Genomic DNA, 11,126 nt, shown 5'->3' on the forward strand with positions numbered 1-11,126 from the left:
TTTTTTATACATATAAAATGATAAGTACTAAAATGGAAATTATTTTTTGCCAAGGTTAGAAGGCCAACACTGAAAATAGAAAGTTTATTAGTATTGACTCACATAAACACTTGGCGCCATAATTAGTCACATTCCTGATAATCAGCACCTTACAATCTTTATATGGCTCCCACTTGCTTCCTTTTGAAATTCCTTACTTTAGCTCAGATTCTATTCTTCCTTTATGAATAATAATGTCAAAAAGGAATGTGAACGCCTGAAGGAGATGGTAAACTATTTGTATATGTATTGTATCTTAATAAGATCTTCCTTCAGTGCAAGTTGGTAAGAGATTCCGTGGCGTGATGAAGGGATAATATAAAGCAGCTAGCTACCATGCATGTTAATTTAATCTCTTTACAGGCTTTAATGATGTGGCTCTGCATGCGGTCCTCGCAATGGTGATAATAATTTAAGTTAAGAATCTTCTTTTTTCAATCAATGTGATCGAAGCAGCCAAATCAGTAAAATATAGACACTTCTACCACTCTTTAAGATAGAGAATAATATGATGGAAGATTTGTAAACTTGTGTTCGCTAAATGACTGGAATTTATGTGTGCTGTGGCCTTCATGTGATATTTCAATTAATTATTATTTTATATATCAACCATCCACTCCTTTGCCGGTATTAAAGTGGGATTTTTTTTGACAGTTAGGGAAGTTGATGAGATTCACCAAACATTACAACGTAAAAAATATTATTCTTATACCAGATATTTGTGAGTTAAAGAGAGAAGATGATAGTAAATCAAATAGCGCAATTCTTCAAGGCGTGTGTTATACACACTTTTTTTTAGGCTTAATTCGCCCCCACCAATATACAATGGTGTGCAAAATGGGTTACTGACGAATTTTCTGTAGGATACAATGAAGAACACTTGACTTGTTTATGCACTCACACAGTCAAGCCTTACGCTAAATGATAATTTACAGAATAATATTCTCTATTCTTTCTTTTGTACATAAAGAAAGTGTTGAGATGGATTCTGGCAAAAATGAAATAAGGGAAATTTATAGAGATGGAGTACATGCAGCTACATACTCAATAGACACAACTATTCAAATAGTTGCAACCTTTCAACAGACATAACTATTCAAATAGTTGCAACCTTTCAACAACTTTTCACATATTTTGAAAATATATCTCACAATCCCCCACCATTTTCAAAATTTCTTTTCAATCCTATTATTCTGGAAGTTTTATGCTTTCAGTAGAGGTATCTTGCGATTTGAACCTTTACCTAGTAACCAGTGGTATTCACTCATCCGAATTTAAAATGGTAGACAAGCTTTGAACCATTTAACTCATATGAACAAGCGTGCACTGATGACACATAAAATTTCGGTATCATTTAAATGTTATATTTAATATGACACATTTAGTAGGCCTTGTGTCTTGTATCCTTTCGTGAGTGTTTTAAGAGTAAAATCTTAACTCTAAAAACCGGCCTCAGTTCACACTCATATAGGTAGACCCTATCAAAGTATCCCATAATTAAATACTTCAGCAATAATATACTTGCTATAGGTCTATTAAGAGCAAAGCTCATCCTGTTCTTTTATACCATTATGATTCCAAGTACTTTTTACTTTGGGATGAAAGAAATTATTATGAGTACTTGCAATTACTCTAATAGTGTACTTTACCGCATTGAACTCAAGACTTGATGGTACTCAAGTGTGAGTTGGGTTTCCACCATTGGTAATTATTTAAAATACGGATTTTAGTCCCATCCTTTTTGATGTTTTAAACACCAAATTCCTTGTCAATCCTTTCGTCAAAGGATCTGCAAGATTTTGTTCTGACCTTATAAAATTTATAGATATAACTCCATTACCAATAAGGTTTTTAACATAGCTATGTCTTACTCTAATGTGCCTAGATTTTCCATTATAAACTTGGCTATAAGCCTTTGATAATGTTGCTTGGCTATCATAATGTATAGAGATTAGTGCCATTGGTTTTGGCCAAACTAAAATTTCATGTAATAAATCTCTAAGCCATTCAGCTTCCTTGCTTGCTGCTGCCAAAGCAACAAATTCTGTAGCCATGGTAGAGTCCGTTATGCAAGTTTGTTTCTTGGATCCCCAAGAAACAGCACCCCCACCAAGAGTAAAGATCCAACCACTTGTTGATGCATGATCCTCTGAATAACACTACCTCAAAAGATGAGTATTGCATGCCAGTTACAGAGATATTGATCAATTCTGCCGTAGGAAGCAAACTTTTGAGCTTCATGGATGGATATTCAGGATATAATCAAATATTCATATCCCAGGAGGACGTGTCAAAAACGGCTTTTTGATGCCCTGGAGCCATTGGCACTTATGGGTGGCTGGTTATGCCATTTGGGTTGAAGAACTCTAGAGCAACTTATCAAAGAGCTATGAATTCAATTTTTCATGATTTTATTGGTAAGTTTATGGAAATTTATATTCATGATGTGGTTGTTAAGTCAGAGTCAAAACAAGCTCATCTAAAATGAGACATTATCGACTTAAAATAAATCCTTTAAAATACGCTTTTGGTGTATCTACAGGAAATTTTCTTGGATTTATTATTTAGAAAAAGGGAGTGGCTGTCAACACTAACAAATGCCAAGCAATTTTCGATTCATCCCTTCCTAAGAATAAGAAAGAGCTATAATCTCTATTAGGTAAAGTTAATTTTCTCCGATGCTTTATTTCAAATTTATCTAGAAAAACAAAAGTGTTTATTCCATTGTTGAAATTAAAGTAGGGAGAAGAATTTAAACGGGAGGAGGAACACCAGAAAGCTTTTGACCAAATAAAGCAATATTTAACTTCACCATTCAAATTGTATATTGCTGCGTCAAATATAACTTTAAGGAGCATGCTGGCCCAGGAAGACGAGGATGGAAATGAAAAGTGGTTTACTATCCGAGTCAAATATTGACTGATGTAGAAACTACATATAGTGTAGTCGAAAAACTTTGTTTAGCCCTTTACTTCTTTTGTACGAAATTGAAAAGTTATTTAGTTGGAAAGAATGTTTATGTTGTGTTTAAATTTGATGTCATTAAATACATGCTTTCTCATCCAATACTAGGGAAAAGAATTGGCAAATAGATGTTAGGATTAATCGAATATTCGATATTTTACATCCCAGCCAAGGATGTCAAAGGACAAGTGATCGTTGATTTCTTAGCAAATCATCCTTGCATCGAAATTCATGAACAACCCGTGGTTGAGTATCTAGAGCTCATACCTTGGAAGTTGTTTTTCATGGGTCGAAACATTAAAATCAGGTAGGAGTCGGCTTGGTTGCCCCTGATGAGGTTGTAACCAAATTTATATTTCAACTAGAGTCAAGTTTGTTGAATAATAAAGCAAAATATGAGGCTTTAATAATTGGTCTAGAAATTTTAATTGAAAAAGGAATAAAGACAGTCGAGATATTGGGAGATTCGTAATTAGTCATTCAGTATTTGGCTAGAAATTATAGAGTTATTAGTCAAAATTTGGCTAAGTATTTTACGATAGCTGCGCAACTATTGGCTGAGTTTGATTTTATTTCTATTAAACACATATTTAGAGAATCGAATCAAGAGACTAATAAATTAGCTCAAATGGCTTCTGGCTATAAGATATCTCCCAAGTTAACAAATGAATTTAGTAAAATTGAAACTAATTTGACTCTGTTAGATCTAAGAGGAGTTTGTTGTGTAAACATCTTTGATTCAAGTGATTGGAGATACAAGATCATTGATTTCCTTAAGAACCCCAATCAAAGAATCGACCAAAAAGTCACATACTTAGCATTAAATTTCGTGTTGGTTGGGGAAGACTTATTCAAGAAAAGTCTTAATGGATCTTTACTCCAATGCTTAAGCCTTCAAGATGCATATTTAGCTATGGTCGAGGTACATGAAGGTATTTGCGGAGCTCATTAAATGGGTCAAAAGATGTATTGGATCTTACATCGACGAGAACTATATTGGCCTTCGATAATAAAGGATTAATTTTTCTCGACATTGTGACCAGTGCCAAAGGCATGCACCAATACAAAGAGTTTTCGCCTCTGAGTTACATGCTATGATCAAGCCTTGGCCATTTAGAAGATGGGCTCTCGACTTAATCGCAATGATTCATCTTTCCTCGACTAAGGGACATAAGTTTATCTTGGTAGAAGTTGATTATTTTACGAAATGGGTGAAAGTTGTGCCCATGAAGGAGGTTACTCAAGCCAAAGTGATTGATTTTATTGAAGAATCAATCATTCATAGATTTGGTATTCCTTAAACTATAACCACAGACCAAGGGACTATGTTTACAGGTCGACAAGTTAAAGGGTACACTGAGTCAAGGGGAATTAAGCTTGTACATTCGACCCTATATTATGCCCAAGCAAATAGCCAAGTCAAAACTGTTAATAAAAATCTAATCAGTCTAATTAAGAAATATATAGGAAGGCAGCCTTGAAATTGGCATAGTACTTTGAGTCAAGTATTGTGGACATATAGGTGTTCTCCTCGATAGGCTACGGGTTCGACCCCGTATGAATTGGTATATGGCCATAAAGTAGTATAATCACTTGAAATTAATTTGCAAACAATTATAATGGCAAAACAAAATGATTTACTAGTCAAACAATATTGGTGGAGCATGATTGATGAATTAGATCAATTAGACCAGTCTTGTTTGATGACTCTGGACAAATGAGCTCATTACCTGCGATAGGACTAGACATGCATCATTATTTTTTGCACATTTGCATTTGATTGTGTTTGTTTATCTTGTCTCTCTGTGATTGTGCTGTTCGTCTTATTGCTATTTGTTTGTGTGTTGATCTGTTTCCTGTGCTATTAGTTTGTGTATTGAGATGACTGAGAATTGAGATTGTGATTGAGATTTGTCTTAAGTTCAGAAATTTAAAGAAGGTAATTAATTATATAAAATAATTGTAAAAAGTATTTTCAAAAGGTTTGATAAAAATATAATTTTATTGAATAAAGTTAATTATTTACATTTTATTTCATTACTCTTATGGCATTCCCATTCCCTACTGAGAACGCGTGATTTGTTCTCACACCAAAATCTTCCACCCTTTCAGTGACACAAGTTCGAAGACTCAGTTTGAAGCTGCGGGCAATTATTAGTCTTATTTGAGTTAAGTTTATCTGTTGAGTCGCTTTTCTAGAATTCCCTCGCCTTTGTTAGTTAAGATTTTATTTTATACAGAGGGATGGGAGTTGTATCTGAGTTTTATTTGAATTCTTTTGTATGATATTTATTATTCTTACTAACTATATGACTAGTATTGCTTGGAGATATTTGATATATGGTTTTAATTAATAGAAACAAAACTTTTCGGCTTTTTCTTAAAAATTGAAATGCGAAATCAAACTAAAGGCTCAGTATTAAATAGTAAATACGGAAAACAGGTCAATAACGCCTCACTTTTGGTATGATCATGACGTGTTGAAAGTTAGGGTGTTACATTATGGTTCGTACTAAAAGTTTGAGCGCTACTTACCTTTATTACTTTAATTATATACTATGTTTATTTAATATTGAGCCTTCGTGAATACGAACAGAAACTCTTATTAAGAAAACGAAAGGAGACTTTGTTTTAAACCACATAATCACAAAAGTATCTATATTCACATATCTTTATATACATAGACTTATTTCAAAGAGTCTCAAATACAATTCCTACCCCTCTAAAAAATAAAAACAATAAATGACGAGGGGAAAATAAAATCTAGGAACTCAACTTATAAACAGAATCTTCTATGCTCTTGTAGTTCCGCATTAAGCCTTCACACCTGTAGCTGAAAGGGGGTGGAAATACGGGGTAAGAACTGGGGAGTTCTTAGTAGGGTCGGCGTTAGAAGTTAAGTTCATTTTATATATACTTGGTCAGCAACAACAGTCAACAAAGTACGAGCCAATTCAACAATTATAGAACACAAAACCCAATCACAAGCACACACAATCATAGAAAACACGCTCTCAAACAAATATGCGCAAACAAGTATGATGCATGTCTATCCCTAGTGCAGGTAATGAGCTCATATGTCGGTTTCGACCCGCTCCCGACGCAACTCAGCAACCTTTGTCTGAGTTTGGTTTCCAGTGTCATAACCTCTGTAAGCAACTTCTGTCTTACAGGTGCGACTCTCTTGAGCCGATGTAAGCAAACATAACCTCTGTAAGCAACCTCTGTCTTACAGGTGAGGCTCTCTCTAGCCAATGTATGTAGCGATAACCTCTGTAAGCAACCTCTGTCTTACAGGTGCGACCATCCCCTGGATTGGCCGATGTATCTCTGGAAGCGAATCTCGGTGGACTCACCACCATATCTCTGCTCATTTTCAGCAGGTATATAACCATCTTAACTCATCCTTTCTTTCATTTCTTTTATTCCTACTCTCTTCTCTCATGTGGCAGAGGTTCTTTAAAATCTTTTAATCTTTTCTCTCTGCTCTTCTGTGGTAGAGATTTTCTTTAATATTTCTCTTTCCTTTTCTTTTCTTTCTTCTTCTTTCTTTCTTATTGTTCATAATATAAATCATCCTCACATTGTTCCCTCGCCTTTCCCTAAGTGTCTTATGGAAAAGAATTATAAAGTTCTTTAATTAAGTCTGTATTCTCTAAAACTTTTAGAATTACTTTGCTTGCTTGCTTACTCATTAATATTACACATTATAATATTCTTACAAAATAATATCTTTGATAAATACTAATTATAATAATAATTTATTTTAATATAAATAAATAATTTTAAAGAAGTATTTAAAATAATATTTATAATCTTCTTTTAAAACTTAGTTTATAAAACCTTATTTTTAAATTTTTATTAATTACTTTCTAAATTACGAAATTTTTAATATTCTATTTTTAACTTCGATATTTTATAAAATTATATTTGAACCCCCACTTATTTTCATATTTATAAAAACAACCCTGGTGTTTTACAAAATACCCATTTTTACCCCCTGAAAAATACAATTTAATTACTAATCTTTCTCTTATATCAAAACCGAAGCCCTTAACCCTTTCCTTTAAAAATATTACTTTTATTTTAATCCCTCGACCATCAAATCTCACCAAATTTATACTTTATTTTTAACGATATTCCAGCCCAAAATTCACCAAAATACCCCAGCTAGCCGTTCATATATAGCCGAGCCAACAAATCACAATCAACAATAATAATTCAACCAAATTAACTCATTCAAACTTAAACAATAATCAACCAAATCAACATTCACTTATCAAATTCACATTTAATTATTAAAAAGTTACCAAACCCTACCTCCGTACGAAATTAAACCAACAGAACTTTCGAAAAAGTTTTCTGACCGAACTGCTGAAGAAGAAAATGTCAAGAATTGTCTGTGCCTCCTAGAACTCTAATTGGTCAAACTCAAAGAAAAGAGGAGTTACGTCACCGTCAATTTCTATCGGATAAAAGTGATGCCAACATGTAGAAAAAGAAGATACAAACACTTTTATCGGATTAGATTTTTTATTGGAGTTACGGATCGCAAGAAATCAAAATTAAAAGGTTATGGTGTTCATGGTTTCTCATTCTCTCTCACGGTCCCTTCCTTTCTTTCTTTTCTTGCTTCGGTTAGAATGAAATGAAATTAACTAAAGGCTAAATGGCAAGGAATATTGATTTGTGGTGGTAAGTATTAGTAGGTGTCAATGATACATGTAGTCATGTATATGTATAAATGTTTACAAGACACGTTTCTTTGCTTTCTTTTAATAATAATAATAATAACAATAATAATAATAATAATCAATTTAATTTTTGTCTATCAAAATAATTTTTGATAAATAATTCAAACTAATAGAATAAGTCATAATTAAATTAAACTTCAATAATCAAAAAATTTTATTTAATTATTTTTGTTGAATATATTTTTTTAATAACTAATTATTTAATTTTCAAAAATTCGGGATGTTATATCCTATGATTAGTGATTTGGTGTTAAAGTTAGTTCTCCCGACCAAACAAGTAAAAGGAAAATGACCTCCCTTATGGGAAGGTCCTTTTAGGGTCGAAAAAATATTTGAGGGTAATTCTTATGAATTAAAAGATATAACTACTACTCAATAAGTGGGGCACATAAACGATAAATATTTAGAGTTATATCATGGTCATTAAACAAAAGGTGAAAAATTCATAAAAATGAGGTTCAAGCTTCAGTAGACATGAGAATTCAAAAATAATGTTCTAAATTTGAGCTTAAGATCTTCTTGTTTTTTACCCAAAGCGACATATGCTTCTACAGTTTTTTCTTTGGCCTTGATTGATTGATTGAAATTTTCTACAAAGGCGGGCCGACTCAACACCTTTGAGGTATAAACTTGGCTTATCATTTGAAGTTGTTGACGAAGGTCTGTATTGGTATCTTTCACTTTTGTTTGGCTTGCTTTCAGCTCAGCCAATTCTTTTTCAAGATTGTTGATTTTGGTTGCTAGGACCTTTTCTTTTACTTGACTTTCTGGTAGGACTTCTTCTACTTAAGATTCGGCTGTCTCACATTTCTTTAGTTGTTTATCATGCGAAGCTAAAGTTTTGACTACCTTGTTGTATTTTTTTTCTCAATTGCGTCAGCCTTGGAAACATAATTGTAAACATCTTTTATGAAAGTCTCCAAGGCTGTCAATGCATCAGCAGAAATTTTGGGGTTCAGAAAGTCGAGGGCGGCTAATAGTCGAGCCTTTAGGTCAGCATCATTGTTAATGTCTTCCAAGGGATGATTAAGACATTCAAGAACAATGTTTACCTTGTCGACAACTAAAGAGTCGGGACTTAGTGGAAGTTGTGGTTCAGGAGAAGTGACTTCTTCCTCATGAATCGGAATCATTGTTGTTGAAGCTTGCATTAGAGAAATTTCAGGTTCTTGGCCAATAGAGGATACTACTCTCGTCCCTTCGGAAGAGTACACCTGTTGAGTTTCCGAAAGAATGTTAGCAAGGTCGAAATCAAAATCATCAAAATTTAAGTCTTTTGCTTCTAGTGCAGGCACATTAATAAGAGACTCATCTTGTTCGCCATCAGCCAAGTTTTTAAAAGGAAGAAAAGTCAAAGATATTGCGGGTGATGTCGAGACGAGACCAGATTCTTGATGAGTTTTGATATCGGTCGGAAGAGGCATATACCTTGCCTAAAAAAGGATGATGCATTACATAAGAAAATTTAATACAAATAAAGTATAGGGTAATAAGAAGAGCAGATTACTATTGGAGAACTAGTAGAAGCCTGGGAAGCTACAGTTGAAGGTATAGGTTGAATTGGACATAGAAAAGGCAAAGAAACTGCAACCTTTGGAGGTTGAGTAACTTCAGCCTCAACCCCAGATGGGTTGACACCCGACTCTGAGTAGCTTTGTGTTTCAGCATGAGACCTTGAGCTACGTGTGATGGGCTGTGACTAAAAGAAAGAATAGTTTAATATAGTTGGCATGTGTTCTAATAGATTATCAAAGATGAAAGGTGTAGAAAGTACCTTAATGGGGGGAGTCGGATCAGACTTTTGCACTTTTTTGGGTTTATCTGCCATAAGGATGTCAACAGTCCCACGTTTCTTTGAAGGAAGGGTGGCCTCAATTGCACTTGACCATCCTCGACCTCGACCTCTTTTTTATTTCGTTCTCTTAGGAACTTTTTCTTCGTATGGATCCCAGTTTTCGTTGATTGGTTTGGGATCAGGAGCAACGCCAATCAAGGTTGTCGGTTGAGTAGCTGGAAAAGTGAAAGGCATAAGAAAAGTAAGGATTTTAAAATTTCCTTTTAAGAAGCAAGGAAAGCATTGTACCTGGGGGATATCTAGCAATCCTCGTTCGACCATGTATTTTATCCTTGGCGCCTGGCTAATAGATGGCACCAGTAGTAGTTATACCCAAAGTACGATGGTCTTTTTTTTGGAATCGATAATCTACTCCTAAAGCTCCCTTAGGAGATCGGGTAGTCGATTAGTGAGGCCAAAAGGTGCCGTAGGAAAAGGAGGAAATTGAAATGTTTTCATAAAGTTTTTTTCTACACAAAAGGGTCTCGACTTAAAGCTTTAAAATAGCGATCGAGACATCTTTGAAAGTGTGCTTCCTTTTCCTTTTACATATCTCTTTGGCCTCGAAGAAAACATACCTCACGTTCTGAAAATGCCACTTTATCTTATAATATTTTTCAAAGGTAATAATTTCTTTGATGTTCTCACCTTTGGTTTTCTTCGACACAGTAGCAGTCTGTGCAGGAGGAAGAACCAAGTTAAAAAGAGCTTGTTCCACTGAAGGGCAATGAGTAGCATAATATTTGGACCACCATTTGTGAAAATCAGGAGTCGAAAGAAAGCAGGATTTGAGATCAAATTTGTTGTAATGCGTAGTTACTCGTTCATGATTCACATCTAAAATATTGTCAAATTTTTTCAAATTTGATATTTCATAATGCATCATCTGAGCCCCAGGATCGAGAGATAGTATGGAAGAAAGTGCTTGTGCAAGGCCAAATTGTCTCGACACATACTGAGGAGAGTAGGTGACAAGTTTCTTTTTTAGAGATATAGTCAATTCATGAAGAAGTCCTACGGGAAGTATTTGTGGAGAAAGGCCTTTTGCCCACATTTTGTCAAGAGCCTCTTGGTTTTCAGGTTTGAGACTTTTGGGAGAGTGAAGGTATCCTGAATCGCTTTGTCGATAGGCTAAAGGATTGAAAAGATAAGTTGGATCATCGTCGCTTTTGATATTGAGGAAAAGTTTTATGAAATAATAAAAAGTATTGACGAATGACATGCCTTTTGGTTTCGACCATAAAAAGTAGACATTCGAATACCATTAAGTGGAGATTTTGAAAATTTAGAAGGGGCAGTGAGTTGAGGTTCAAATACTGACTTAAGCCATAAATTAACAACCCAAAGAGGTCCAAAAGGATTGATCGACGATTCTCCTCATCGAATTTTGCTAACCACCAAAGATAGTGTTTAATATAGTTGACTTAAAATAAGAGATGGGAGATTGATATACTTCTTGTGGTGAAGCATGATAGCTAGTGGAAGATAGTTTCTTTTTTTGAATCTGGATTGATTTCGGGCAAAAAATGAACGTA

The sequence above is a fragment of the Arachis ipaensis genome, chromosome B03 (assembly GCF_000816755.2).
Source record: "Arachis ipaensis cultivar K30076 chromosome B03, Araip1.1, whole genome shotgun sequence".
Classification (NCBI taxonomy): Eukaryota; Viridiplantae; Streptophyta; class Magnoliopsida; order Fabales; family Fabaceae; genus Arachis; species Arachis ipaensis.